General features: G+C 36.2%; 1 protein-coding gene across 2 annotated transcripts in view; it reads right to left on the bottom strand.

Annotated features, from left to right (window-relative positions):
• LOC105227121 (axotactin) overlaps positions 1 to 14,957 on the bottom strand; it is a 160,143-nt gene extending 145,186 nt beyond the window's left edge. The window contains exon 1 of one of the 2 annotated variants that reach the window (XM_049459219.1): positions 14,725 to 14,957. The gene's annotated coding sequence lies outside the window, so the exon portion shown is untranslated. Of the gene's footprint in view, positions 1 to 14,539; positions 14,691 to 14,724 lie in introns of those variants that run through there. The other variant, XM_049459220.1, reaches the window with a different exon arrangement.
• Positions 14,958 to 15,810: the final 853 nt, after the last annotated feature.

Here is a 15,810-nt window from a genome sequence, read left to right as displayed (position 1 = left end):
CACATTAACTCAGGCTTTTTTTACAGATGATTGCCATCACATGTGGCTGAATCGTGAGGGAGTTTCACGGCCACACTCTGCCGCTTAACCAACTCCGTTTTGTTTGCAATTACAAAAACAAAAAAAAACACTAAGTACTGGGAGTCTATAATGCGATGCTTCAGCCAACCAGTTGGCTGTGAGTTTCATTACCTCTGTCACGTACGAACTTGCCGGCGCGCGAAATGTGCCGGTGAATGTGTGTTGCTATGCTGCCGGCAGTGACGAGCACCTTTGATGACGACAGCGCTGTTTGTTGTTCCAGCATGTGGAGGTGTTTATGTGGCGCGCGCTCATGTGATCGGCTTGACAATCGACGCCGAGTCAACAGCGAATGTTAACCGTGGAAATGACGAAAAGAGCTGTGTGTGTATGTTCGTATCAGCTTTGGCGCGAATAGAAAATACTTCACAATCAATGGTTTTTTGTATGGCCTGTGTACTTACAGACCTACTCGTGTGCGTAAATATGTATAAATTAGTTCATTTCGTTCTTTTGTTTGTATTGTTTGCTTTTGTTGTGCCTCTCTGCTAATCGCCATTTGTTTTGATTACGTTTTCTAGCTATTGAGAAGTAAAAATTCAACCTTCATATGAAAGTATGTACACACATATTTATGTATGCATATATATATACAAGTACATACGTCTGCAGATATGAGGTGTAATCTGTTTCCGCGTTGAAAGATAGGTAGAAAGCCGGCATGTGAGCAGTTAAGTAGTTTTCGTTTGGCAAACAAGTTCAAGAGATAACTTCAGAAGTTTTTTGTTGGTTTTTGTACATGAAAACAAAAACAACAATATTTGCCGAATATCAGTTTTATCGTAAACAAGTTTGCAATAAATAATTCAATAGCTAACACGGCAATCTGCGTTTTAAATTCAGTTGATATTATGAAGAATTGACATCTGCCAAAAAATGATCCAATTTAGCTGGGAACTTTCTTATGAATTTTAAGTATGTACATATGCAGAGCTTAAATAACTATATTATATTATTACATTTAATGATAGAGTAATTGAGATTTTTTAAATGGGCTTCAAAGATTCCTCTCGGTGTCATTACTTATGAAAATATAACGGATCCAAGTAGAGGTACTTTTTTCAATAGCCCTTTATGACAGCTAACGCGTGAGTCATGTCAAGCTGTCATGTTATTTTTGTTCAGTATTGTTTGGCATTTCATCTTTCACAAAATTTAGTTCATGGTACTCTCTTGACATTATATCACAGTGCGAAAATCAGACTACAACCATGCCTACTTCCCATATGTCACAACTTTAAATTCCATCCGACTCTTTCCTTTCAAGTGTACTAAGATGCAATTGATATAACGGAATAAAACTTTGCACAAATAATGCCTTTAGAGTATTACGCTTTATGATCAATATTCATGACAACCTGTTCCGGCTTTTAGATACCGAATATGTGGACCCCAATTTCTACAGTTGGCTTTCGACTGAAAATGTCGGTCAATGTATGGGATTGAAATTCAGAGAGTATACTTTCCTGAGCCCCCATTTACCTAATATATAGATTTCCGAACTTCCGCGTGACTTGATGCTGTCTATATATTGCAAAAGGCATTTACTCATAAGAGTATATCATTTTGCTTAAAATAGATAAAATTGGGTGAAAACTAGACTTAGCTCCCATACAAGGTCTGTCGCAAAAGAAACAAGACTGTTAAAAAAAAACAACAACAAAAAATTCATATTTTTCAAAAGTTATATTTTTTTATTCAAAGAAGTTTCCTTGTGCATCGATACAGCGTTTAGCCTGGTCAATTAGCATTTCAAATGAGTGTTTAAGGTCATTTTTCGGAATGCTCTTGAGAATATCGGACTCTCGGTGTACAATACCCTCGGAATAGTAAAAAGAAATCAGCATTGTCTTTATTTTTGACTTCTGAGGACGACTTTTTTTCGGTGATGGCTCTCGTCCTCACGACCTTCTTGGAATCGCGTAAACCACTCATGCACATTACTACGGGATAAGCACTGATCACCATAAACTTTTTTCATCATTTGAAATGTTTCAGTAAACGTTTTCCCAAGTTTAAAACAAAATTTAATATTTGCTTTTTGTTCAAAATGCATTTTACGACCGATGAAAGCTGCTGTCACTTTTTGATCGATAACATCGATTGTAGTTATCCAATAGTCTTAAAATTTTTGCGAAATGTCAACAAGAGATCAAACTTTTTATTTCATATACCCACCAATAGGTGGCTCCACTAGAAACAGTTATATTTATAAAGTTCTGTTTCTTTTGCGACAGACCTTGAACAACTATTACCAGGATTTTCGAACATTCGGTTGATTGGTGATTTTATGTGAGGTATCTCAATGAAACCCAGAGAACATTATTTTAGTGTGTGGCATGATAATAGTAAATGGATAAAATCGGGTCAGTACTACTTCCAACTTCCATATATTGTATAGACATGTACCATATAATGATTTTCGTTTTTCTAACAAACATTATACATATATTTGTCAGTATATGAGTTAAATATAGTATGTGTATATATAAAATTGCTTGTATTCCAATCTTTTGGTTGAAATTTTACACCTTAAGGTATTTCTCTGGCTTTGATTCCAGCGAGGTGCTAGAATATGGAATGTCCGGTTGCACACAAACTTAACCCTTCCTTACTTGATTTATTTGCATTGCGCCGCGCACAGCTGCTGAAAACAACTATTATATGATCACGTGAGACTTGTCAATTACTTCATCATGATTTTCTTTATGTGTTTGTTTTAATTAAAAGCTTTGCTTTGCATATACGACTGACTATGTGTCATAAACCGCGGTTCGTAACACAATATGAGAGGTTACTCAAATCAAGTCTTTTCTATTTCATTTTAAATCGACGTAGACATATTTATAAAGAAAGAGCTGAAATAAAGAAAATTGCGTTTGTTTGATGTTTAAAGAAAATTTAAGAAATTCCAAATATTTACTAAAATGAAGTTCTTATTAAAATGGAATGTCCTTTTTTGGTATACGAAGTATGAAAAAACGTTGTTGTAATTAACTTTATTTTAATTGTATATAAACGAACTAGTAAACAGCATCTACTCTCTCACTAGCAATGAAATCATCAAATGTCCATTTGTTACGAAGTCACTGCGGACCAGTACTATGCCATAAAACACTAGTTTAACATGTATTCGAGCGGTGGTAGCCTGGCATTAAGTTACAAGTGAGTGCACGCTGAAGTATTCTAATGAGTTCGGCAAATATGAATGGGAAAGAGTTTACAATACATTGTACCAACAACTGTTCACATGCACGAATGCTTCCCATTTCCAGTTATGTGATCATAACTCATTTGACATTTGGGAAATATTTACGACAGTTATTTGTTCTTTACTACCGCCTCGGCCACTGTCATGTGTATCAACAAATACTTGCCTCTACATTCGTAAGTTTATTTGCATTGTATTTGGATGTGTAATTAACGAGCGCTAATGACAATTGTTACACCAATGACAATCGGTTTAAAATACGCACGCGGGCGGGGAGCAATTGCCAGTGAAGCTCGCTTACTGGAGTATACGATACACTGACAGCGGCAGCGACAATGACAGAGTGCACGACTAGCCATTAATATAGGTATCACATGAATATGACAAATTAAAAAGATAGCCAATTATAATGTTGTGTTTACGAATGGAAATACACTTTTATTGCTTGCGAAATAAGCTTAAACTCGCTTGAGTTAAAATGTGAGTAGTTGAGCTGGAGGTGATGACACTTTTATTAGGGCAACATTATATTATTTAGCTGAAAATGTATAAGATAGCAAGTGAAATAGTAGATGACAAAGTATTTTTAATTTGAGGTGAAATTTTGCATGAAGTTGTCTGCTCTCATCTACTTATATGCATGTATATAGATAGGAAAAAATCGTCTACGTTAGCCGCGGCAGTTGAAGTGCACTCCGAGAAAGTTGACTTGGTAAATTTAAATATTTTTTACAAATGTAATATTATAGGAACAAATGCGGGGAATTTCACAACAATCATTTCCCACATACTCTTTGCTAATAACATTTCGTTACTAAACAAGTAGAATCGTTGTTTGTGGTAAAACAGTGGTTAACTCAGAAGAAATTTCTCTGAAGGCATTTATAAAATATTTGCTAAATTCTTTATACCATCGCATTTATAGATGATATAGGGTATAATAATTTTGTTCACCAAACAGCTGTTTGTTTCACCTAAAATTCATAGAGACGAATATGGAGTTAAATATATGTATATGAGTTGAAACCCGAGTGACTGTTTATTTTCCCGCTCAAGCGATAACTTCATACAAATTGGTATTGCAGATAGGCAGAATCGGTTGATTACCAAACCCACAAAATGTTGTTAAGCGAAAACATATAAAGACGCAAATGTAAGCTCTAAATTAAGACACAAAATCATAAAATAGAGATTAAACCTATTTCTCACAAAACACTACGATAACCATACCCACTCCAGTCAAATCAATGTGAAATCCGTCAAAAGCATTAAATTCTACACCTGTGATAATTTGGGAGAGCTCTACAAGAGTCATTGTCAAAATTGGACAGTGGTCGTGGAGCCGCATAGCTTTAGATTGAATCCTACATCTCGGGAATTAATCGATTAATTTTCGAATTTTCTTGAAAGTGATCGAAATCAAAATACAAGCATGTCTACTTCCCATATATACAATTTTTAAATGAAACTTGCAGTTTACAACCTTGAGCATGTAGTGCCTCGAAACGGGATCATAATTTTTCCAGTATTTAATTACCGAACATGTGGACCTCAGTGCCTATGGCTGATTTTTATTACATAGGTAAAACTCTGAGGTGTATTTATAAATAAATGTAAGAGTAATTTGTTTCTTATAATAGTGTGATCTTAAGTCAAAACAGTGCAAAATCGGGTCAAAATAAAAATTTTCGAACTTCTGCATGACTTTATATCTAATATAAAACATCAGTATTAAGTGAACGTATAATTTTGGATATATTGTGTTTTAATGCTGAAGATGGGTACAATTAATCAACGAATAATCCAGCATATGATTTTCGTTATTTTAGCAGGCAATAAGCCAGTTCAGAGTATGTGTTAACTTCATAAAATGGCGTAAAGACATATTTTCGAATAAACTTGAGTATTGCTACAAGTTAACTCAGTCAGTCCCAATCTGATCCAGCACAAATACTCCCGATATAATGTGTTCGGCTTTCTTGGTGACTTTAAGCCGTTTTTGATATTTTAATCTTAAATAATGTGGTTTAGTGCTCACTATGAAAGAAATCGGTTTAGACCGTAAGCTCCTTATCCTTATTTATATGATATCTGTTTCACTGATCGATTTTTTCCTCATATACCCAATCTTTAGTTTCTTCGGGTGAGTTTAAATCACATACAAGGTCTGTCGCAAAAGAAACAGAACTTTTTAAATATAACTGTTTCTGATAGCGCCACCTATTGGTGGGTATATGAAATAACAAGTTTGATCTCTTGTTGACATTTCGCAAAAATTTTAAGACAATTGGATAACTACAATCGATGTTATCGATCAAAAAGTGACAGCAGCTTTTGGTCATCGGCCGTAAAATGCATTTTGAACAAAGAGCAAATATTAAATTTTGTTTTAAACTTGGGAAAACGTTTACTGAAACATTTCAAATTTTGAAAAAAGTTTATGGTGATCAGTGTAGGCACTGATAATGTAGTAATATAATATGAGTGGTTTAAGCGATTCCAAGAAGGTCGTGTGGACGAGAGCCATCACCGAAAAAAGTCGTCTTCAGAAGTCAAAAATAAAGACAATGCTGATTTGTTTTTACAATTCCGAGGGTATTGTACACCGAGAGTCCGATATTCTCAAGAGCATTCCGAAAAATGACCATAAACACTCATTTGAAATGCTAATTGACCGGGCTAAACACTGTATCGAAGCACAAGGAAACTACTTTGAATAAAAAAATATAACTTTTGAAAAATATGAATTTGTTGTTGTTTTTTTTTAACAGTCCTGTTTTTTTGTGACAGACCTTGTAAACATATAGTATATCTAATTTGAGTTGATTTCAGTACCAATATCCCGAACATGAAGTAAAATATGGTAATGAGATTAAGTGAGTCTACGATCTATAATATAGCTTAAAACGAGTAAGAAACAGCTAAGGCCTGAATTTGGAATTGGACGAGTATTATCGATAAACTATACATATAAAATGATGAGTTTGAAGCTTGACAAATAAATGTTTGCTGTTTTCTAGAAAAACTGGAATTCCGATATTTTGAATAGGCTTTAAAGTCATCGACTAAAGTTAATAAGTTTTTATGTTTCTATCTCCGCCTGACATTTTATTTTTTCTAACAGGATTATGTAAATAATTTACTAAAATGTTGCTATATACAACAATTAAGATCAAAATGTATTTCAAATATTTAAAATATAACCGAATATGTATGATTGTATGTATTGTCGTTTCGAAGGGAAGGGCACCAGCAACAGATCAGTCATCGTAATAAAACACTGAATGAATATGCAAATATATGTGCATTTAATAATTAACCCAAATGTTATCGATTGAAATTGTACATATCATTACTATGATTATTATTATTCGACATCGAAGTGCGGCAATTAACCGTTGTATAATCATATTAAAAGTCAACAATATCAAGAGCATGAGTTTGACATAAAAATATCTGTATTTGTGATTTTGTTAGCAGTGAGAGCTCACATTCAAGTCTCTACAAGTATTAATAATATTGTAAAATGCATAACAGTCTATAAAAGTAGCTACTTATATGGTATATGTATACATATGTATGCATAAACTTCTGTGAATATACGGGATTTTTAATAAAGACTTGTTGAGATAAGAAAGTGACGTTGCAATATGGCTTTGCTATGGCTGACGTAATAAATAAATTGATCTATGAAATTTGGTTGTCGAACATTATCTCTTTTGGTGTTTCTAATTTGCCATCAGCTGATTTTTATACCACCACAACAGGTTGACCATTGTCCAAATAATGGTGTTTGTAACATTTCAAATTGAACGAGGTAGATATATAGTTGTATAATTGACTAAAATGACATGGCAAGTTGAGCTCCGAGTGACTATCTCTCTGTCGGTTCATTGGCGCGTGCAAGCGATAACTTGAGTAAAAATTAAGTTATCTTGCTTACTATATCATATAAGTTCCCTGGCACCCACGTGCCAAGCCTACAAAATTAATATACAATGCTATAACTAAGTCACTAATAAAGATAAAAAATTGTAACGGGTAATCCAAGTAGAGGTACCTTTTTCAATAGCCAGTGCCTTTTTTTGTAAACTCATGACCTCTGAAGACCAAGTATGCGTTTATAGATACTGCCGATCTTTGTCTGATTTATTGAACCCGCTGGTAATGTTCATTTGAGTATTTCATCTGCACTCCCCAATCGATGGAGCAAATGTTCCATTGCCCGATCAAGAGGAAGTTCGAATAATAATTATTCGTCTGAAGAACAACCAAGCGGCGGGGGTCAATGGATTACCGACTATGCTATTCAAATACCGCGGCGAAGAACTGATAAGGAATATGCATTAGCTTCCTTGCAGAATATGGTCGGATGAAGGTTCTATTGGGCGTACTGTGCGAGAGACTGAAGCCTACCGTCAACAAGCTAACTGGACCTTCTTAGTGTGACTTTAGACGTGGAAAATGTACATTTGCCAAGATTTATAATATGCGCCAAATCTTGGAAAAAAACCCGTGACATGAAGATCATGCTTGGCAAATCTGTAGTTATTTTTAGCAACAACAATAAAGCACCGATTTGACTCCAAATTAAAGAAAAAATATTTGTGTTCGCAAATTGATTCAAAATGCCAATTCGGAATTTGCGTATGCAAATTAATCTCAAAATGTATGCGTAAATTTTCCCGAAACTAATAACTTGAATAAATGAAAGCAATCGGCAAAAATTCAAAGAACAAACAATACGCAGAAATTCTCATAAAAAAGTTGGTGTTATTGGCCTACTTGGTCTACGCGGTGCAGTCGGCCAACGTAGTCGTTGTAAGCACCTAAGTATGTGTGCCGAGGCATTATGCCAAATTCGTGCCGAAGCAAAGTCAACATGCAAACAAGACCAGAAGTGTAAATACTTGTTCATTTTTTGTCAATAATGCTAGAGATAGGAAAGCCAGGCAGCATTATCAGCATTTATGACATGCTGCGGCAGATGGGGGGCGGAAGCAAAAAAGCGCAATATAAATACTACAAATGAAAGCAAAAATATGTAAATATTGTGTGAGTATTACTTTTAATTAACCTGTTGTCAGGCTGCGCTAAGTACCTATTTGTTGTACCGTTATATAATCGAGAAGATAAGCGATGGATTGCAATGCGTTGGGTATTTTCCAAGTGCTTTTTCTACGTTCATGAACCATGCGAACATCCCGCATTTTTGGAGTGAAAACACAAGCATAACTTCAAGTATTAACCAGACTTAATTTTTTTATATTTTGCGTGGTAAAATTTGTTCCTTATCTTTTGCCATTCTTTACTTTATCTCTGTCTATACAATAGATTTAGATTTAGCAAAAAGCGAAATTAACTGTAAATATATTCATATGTATTAAAACTACGTGCATGTGCTGAATACGTCACATTCGCATAAAATATTGCGGCTAGCCGTGCAATTAAGGCGGCATATAAATTATTCAGAAATTCTCTATCATTATGTAAGCGAGCGTTTGTTATCTAAAATTAATTGGGCTCGTTGTTAAATTTCTACAATATTTGTTCATATAGAGTGAAATATGAAATAGATAAGATGGTTTATATAGGCACTTTTGTGGTACTTGTTACATCATAAATATGGTCTAAACTTTAATGACGGAATCAGATATTGTGTTGTATACTATGAGGCTACTTCAGTGCTAGAAACTTTTTTCCTTGTTTTACTATTTAAGGCGCCGCTAAGTGGTTTTTGGAGATTGCCACGCCCCTAGTAAGAATATCTGGGTGATTTAAGTCTCTAAATAATGGGCTACTTACGGAATTCGATAAGTCGCGTCGTCGAGGTTGGGCACTAATGGATGCCAAAGGATGATCGACATAAACTTCGAATGATGCATCTGTTTTTAATGAGAATCCGATAATAAACGAAAACTATTTTCACAGAGAAAAAAACTAGAAAAAATTTTAACTTCGGCTGCACCAATAATATTGCTTTTATACCCTTAACAGCGGCCTTATTTATAGCAGAAAAGGACAAACAATATTTATGTCCCAATTTTCATCGATCACTTTGTTGGTCAGCGACATAAGGTAAGTCCAACATGAACAATTTCTTCGGATACTCTAGTGATGTTTTGGATTACAACGGGTGATCCAGTAAAGGTACTTTTTCCAATAGCCTTTTCTTCAGATCACATGTGAGTCGTGTCAAGCTGTCATGCTGTTTTTGTTCTGTATTGTCCGGTATGTCATCATGAAAAGACTTACGCCTGAATAACGTATACAAAGCGTTCAACTTTATTACGAAAACTCGCGTTCTGTAAAAATTGTGTCTCGCGGGCTTTGCTCAACTTATGGTCAACATAATCGGCCTATTGAGCGTACTATTCGCAACGAAGTCACCCATCTCGGGACCCATTATACATTATTGGATAATATTCGACGGAATAGACCAAGTCCAACACGCAGTGAAGAAAATATAGCAGCCGTAGCTGAGAGTGTACACGAAGGCTGTGGAGAGTCGATTCGGCGCCGTTCGCAGCAACTTGAACTGACGTAAGCAACGACTTAGCAAATTTTACATCGATAATCTTAAATGGAAAGCGTACCAAATACAGCTTGTAGAAGAACTGAGGCCACTCGATCTTCCCAAACGACAACGCTTCGCTCTATGGGCTCTTGAAAAGTTTTCGACCCAAATTTTATTCAACGATGTGACTCATTTCTGGCTCAATGATTATGTAAACAAGGAAAATTGTCATCTTTGGGACGAAAAGCTACCTGAAGAGGTTCATGAGCTGCCATTTCCTTTAGAAAAAAGAACGGTTTGGTGTGTTTTGTGGGCCGCTGGAATCATTGGTTTGTATTTCTTCAAAAATGATGTCGGTGGGAACGTATCTGTCAATGGCGACCCTTATTACGCCATGATAACCGACTACTTGATGCCTGACATTGAAGCTCGTGATCTTGGAGACATTTGGTTTTAACAAGACGGCGCCACTTCCCACACATCGCATCAATCAATTTATTTATTGAGAGAACACTTAGGTAAGTAGATAATTTCTCGTTTTTGGCCGGTCAATTGGTCACCAAAATCGTATGATATCACACCGCTAGACTTTTTCCTGTGGAGATATGTAAAGACTAAAGTCTATGTGGACAATTCCGCTTCTATTCCGGCTTTGCAGCAAATCCACACGATGGATATCTCAAAAACTTGTTATAACAAGGACGGGTCAGCGCAATCGAAATCGAAAATGCGTCATATATGTATATGTATATGTATATGAAAGCTTGTTTCAAGAGAACTAGTTAGAAAAAATTGTTCGAAATATGCTAATATGTTAATAATAATTAATATCTCTAAGTACCATTTCATTTCATTTCCACTTGTAAACCACCCTGACAATATGAATTCTCAATTTAAAGTAATATTTTGTAGCGCCAACTCTGTGTTGTGATTTAAATCCAATTACTGACGCTACTTTCAATCTGAACTTTTACACATTTCGCAATTTGAAAAAAAGTGCGCTTTAATTAACACTTCCTCTGACTTACAGAGGCACAATGAGTCAAGTGAGCGGCTCGAGTTAAGGAAACTGTCATGTCACATGACACAAGTGGAGGTGTGCACATCGAGCACATAGCATTCAAATACCGATTCTTTTGTGGGCTTTCAAGAATTTCCTTGCTTCATGAATGTACTCACTTAAGCGTTTGTATGTATGTGTATGCGTGTGCATACAGCCGCGCTGTGTACTTGCAAGCGGCTGATTTGGATAAAGACATTAATCTTGATTGCAAATAATAACACTTGCTTCCTCACTATTCGACTTATATGGTATAACGAGCGGTTGCAATATGATGTACTTTAGTCCGGAGACATGTGAAAATCTCAGTATGATACTTAGCATGCTAACAACAAACCTTTCGATATATAATATTTTGATAAAACTAAAATTTTATCAAAACACAGCTCAAGTAGTAAGGCCGCGGGAGCTCCGCCGTCGCGTTGACGATATAGCTTGTAAATTTGTGCCACATTCGCTTTTGTGATGTATGTCGAAACTTAATACACTTGTGCAGTCATCTTGCAGGCGTTGATTGATCTAAAATGCGCCGCCATATTCGCATTAGTGAGGATCAGCTACCTTTATGCCGCTATGTCTGAATTTGTTATGCCCGCAAAACTACTACGGTTGCTTAAACTGACGTTGAGCAATACCAAAAGCTCCATCAGGATCAGGAAGGATCTTTCCGAGCCGTCCGATACCAAACGAGATTTTAGACAAGGCGACTCTCTGTCATGCGGCTTCTTCAATCTACTCCTGGAGAAAATAATTCGACATTGATATCATTGGATTTAGATAAGGAACGAGGGCAAAACGAAATGTCTCCTGTCGTCGAACGTCTCTGTTGACAGTCATAACTTTGAAGTCGTAGATAATTTCGTCTATCTTGGAACCAGTATTATCACCAACAACAATGTCAGCCCCGATATCCAAAGCAGAATAACTCTTGCCAACAAATCCTACTTCGGACTGAGTAGACAATTGTGAAGTAAAGTCATCTCTAAACGAATAAAGACTTCCTCTGACGACGAGTCCCTCATCACCTCCGTCCTGCTATATGGTGCAGTGGAATGGACGCTGATGAGTCGGCGTTACGAGTTTTCGAAAGAAAGGTCCTGTGGAAAATTTATGATCTTTTGCGCATTGGTAACGGCGAATATCGCCGTCGATAGAACGATGAACTGCGCGAGAAATACGATGCCATTAAAATAGTTCAGGGAATTAAGAGATAGCGGCTACGCTGGCTAGGTCATGTTGTTCGAATGGATTAAACCTATTCTAACTGTAGTCAAAACCATAATATATAATAATACTGATTTTGCTAGGCATACTAATAGTATAAAGCCATCCTTATTCTAATGTTGTCATACTTTGGCCTAAGCGTTGACAGTTCTTACTGTATTTTTGTCTTGCGCTGTAACGCTATTTCTTAAAAACACATTCAGATAAAAGCAACTCTTCGTTGCTCTTAGTAAGCAACCGCTGTAGGCATCGACCCACCTTAATTTATCATTTCGTTGCATTTGAATTGTCATCAGCACAGCTTGAAGAGGAATTGTAGGCATGCGATAAATTGCGTTTGAGAAGGCGTTTCATTGTTTTTTTATCCTTAAATAGAAGACAATTGTCCAGTTGAAACCAATTTGATAAAATCATGCAAATTTTCAATGAAATTCATTCACAGATGAAATCACTTATGTGTCAAACATATTCAAACAATTATTTACTTTCTATAAACAGAGTTGCTTAAAGCGCGCGGTAGATATTTTAATACGGTTCCAAATATACGGAATACTTATATGATTAAGAACAATTCTAGCTTATAGTCGTCATACAAACTGTTAGATCAAACTCAAGTTTTTTATTTAAGTATGTATTTAGGTATTGTGGTTCTTAATTGGGAAGGTGTTGCTGTCCAGCTGGGTAATGTCCTCGTGAGACTAAAGGCTGACATCACCGCCATCCAAGAAGTGCGATGGACAAGGACTGAGACGAGTAGATGCTTGTAGCATTTTCTGAAGTTGCTATATAAAGGAGTTCAAATTCGATGTGGGATTCGCGAATCAAAACGAATTTCTTCAATATATCGCTGACTTGCGCCCATGCCTCGACGGAAAAGAAGGACGATGTGTTCAAAGATGCCTTCTATGAACGTTTGGAGCGGACCTATGAAAGCTACCCCCCACGATGTCAAAAATTGTGCTTGGTTTAATTGTAGTATTAGATTCCAGCATACTCGGACCATTATTTCGTTGCAGCGAAGATACGCTCCCGTCACTGTGCTGCAAAACAAATCGCGGTTCGATGTGAAGGACTCGACTTGCACTCTTGCTCTCTGAGTGCACCTCGGTATAAGGCTCCTTAAGTACAGCTACAAACGAAACCATTGGTTTTCGAAAAAAAAAGAAGATCAACTGGTCCACTTCGCAACGGTTCTATCAACTTCAACATGTTCGGTATGGAAGAGATACCTACAATTGAAGAGGGAAGCGAAACGCATTTGCAGACAAACAAAGAGGGGCTAAAATGTGTGAGTACGAACACCTTGACAAGCTGGCCAACAGGGGTAATGCTCGAAAATTCTACGAAAAGATGCGGCGACTAACAGATGCTCTCAAGACCAGAGCTTACTCTTGTAGAACCCCCAGAGATGATCTAGTGACTGATGCCCAGAGCATGCTAAAATTATGGAGGGAACACTAATCCAGCCTGCTGAATCTTCATTTTCCCTTCTTATCTCCCGCTTATATGGAAGATAGGTACATTTTTTTTCTTGGTTGGTACAACTCTACTACTGAGGTCAACTGACATAAACAGCTGCTGTAAACATACTGGTTCTCAGATCGCGCTAATTTTTGGCATCATAATTCAAGACAGTTTTACCAACCTAAGAAAAAATTTACATGTCTTCCATATATGCGGCAGATTTTAATGAAGAATTCCCGATAATTTCTGGACAGGGTGTAGATCTAAAGCTATTGTAACCAAAAAATATTTCAGCATTTCTTTTGTTGTAAGTTGTGACATTACAAAGGTCGAGTTCAGGGAGGTCTTTCGAAGTAGTGTAAATAATAAGAAAGTTGTTCAAAATGTCTTTGTAGATACTTGACTTCGTTTCTTTGTAAGCAGTCACGACTGCACTTCATTAGGAGTATATGAAAAATTAGGTTAGTGCTCAGTTTCCCTTGCATTACAGCTGTGTATGACTCCAAAAAGAATAACGAATTCTTTGTAAGTGTTGTGCAAATATTCAGAGAGATCAGATAAGCTGGAATATAAGTTGAACATCGCGTGGTTGATGAAAGCAATTTCGGCTTCGAAAATGTTTATTTTTCGAAATTATAGAATGAGCTTATGTTTGTTGGAAATTATTAAGTGTCATTTAATATAAAAATAATAATCCTAATTTATTTTAGCAAAAATAAATATTGCATAAAATATTCTTTATAGAATAGAGGTAAAGAAGTAATCAATCATGTTGACAGCTACGAGACTCCACTTTCATTATAAATGTTAAAAAATAAAACATAAACAAATAATACATTTTATTGTGCAAACTAAATTAATAATTCCATTGGATAATTAGCTGACATCACACTGTTGAATGACACACACAGCCGCCGTTATATTTTCATACTTTAATTCGCAGAACTGTGAACTATTTCTATTTAGAGCTCAGCGCACTTACTGCGATCTTCAGACACCAGACACTACTTATTTCAGCGCTGTGCACTAAACTCGCATTCAAATTAATGGAATATAAAAAATATTTAGACTCTAAGCACAATTATTCCATTTATTAAATATTTAATGTGACACCAATGTCAAGCTGCATGACAGTTTGTAAGAACACAAACACCGTTAGATACACACTTTTACTTAAACTGCTGCGGAGCGTCGTGTGATTGATAGAATATTTGCTGCCTCCAAGTGCATTTACACTGTAATTTAGAATAGACACAACAACAACAATATTTATTTTTGTATGTATGTATTTTGATATATTTTTATCAAACTATAAAGGAACTTGAGTGCCCGAAACACCTGTGGCTATAAGATAAGCACAACGAACCACACGAACGCAGCGCAGAACCGCAACTGATAATACGCGGACCGTCCGATCGCGCTGGATCCCCAAAAAAACAGTCCAACTTTACTGAAATCGAGCTGCATTGTACACACACACATATATATGTGTATATGTATGTACGTATGCATGCGTGAGAGCGGTTGACTATGCGGAGCGCAAATGGCAAGCCGGCAAAAGCTAGCTGGAGCTACGCTAGTAGTTTGCGACACTCGCCGGTTTCTCGCATGCGATAAAAATGTTGGCGTTTCATGAATGAACGAGCTAAGTGAATCACATGCTGATTGTGAATATTAATAAATTACCTTTGCTTTCACACACACACATACATAAACTTTGAATATTATTTGTTAGTGTATGGTAATGAATACTTATTTGTATACTGTGAATGTACTCTTATTCGTATATGTGAGTATCATACATACATACATCTATGCAGCGGCAGTTTACAGCGATAAGCGCAGACTAACACTTGCAATATAGCACACGTGTGGCTTATTTTAGCAGACGCAGACATAAGGGAGATATTAATGAAATCAGTTGGTTGGTGATCCCCAGTACGTCATCACTGCCAACAGTTGCTACACTGAAAAAAATTAAATATATGAATTGTTAGTTTTTTCGTAATATGATCTGTTGTACTTAAACCGATCATAGGTTAAGTTCAGTGTCGGATGCTCAAGATGAGGGTCGCACTTGGCCTACTAGTTGTAGCATTTTTGCAGTCAAAAAATAAAATTCTTGTTGTGAGATATTATAGTCGTTGAGATCACTCTAAATATCATTGGTGGGATGTCTGAAAGTGTGAGCTTCCAGTTGTTTAAACCTTCATCTTGCAAAGGTGGGACTGTCAAGAGGAAAGTGTTGTGATA

Source organism: Bactrocera dorsalis, chromosome 5 (assembly GCF_023373825.1).
Source record: "Bactrocera dorsalis isolate Fly_Bdor chromosome 5, ASM2337382v1, whole genome shotgun sequence".
Lineage (NCBI taxonomy): Eukaryota > Metazoa > Arthropoda > Insecta > Diptera > Tephritidae > Bactrocera > Bactrocera dorsalis.
Note: the sequence above shows the minus strand (reverse complement) of the source record. Positions and strands in the feature narration are given on the sequence as shown.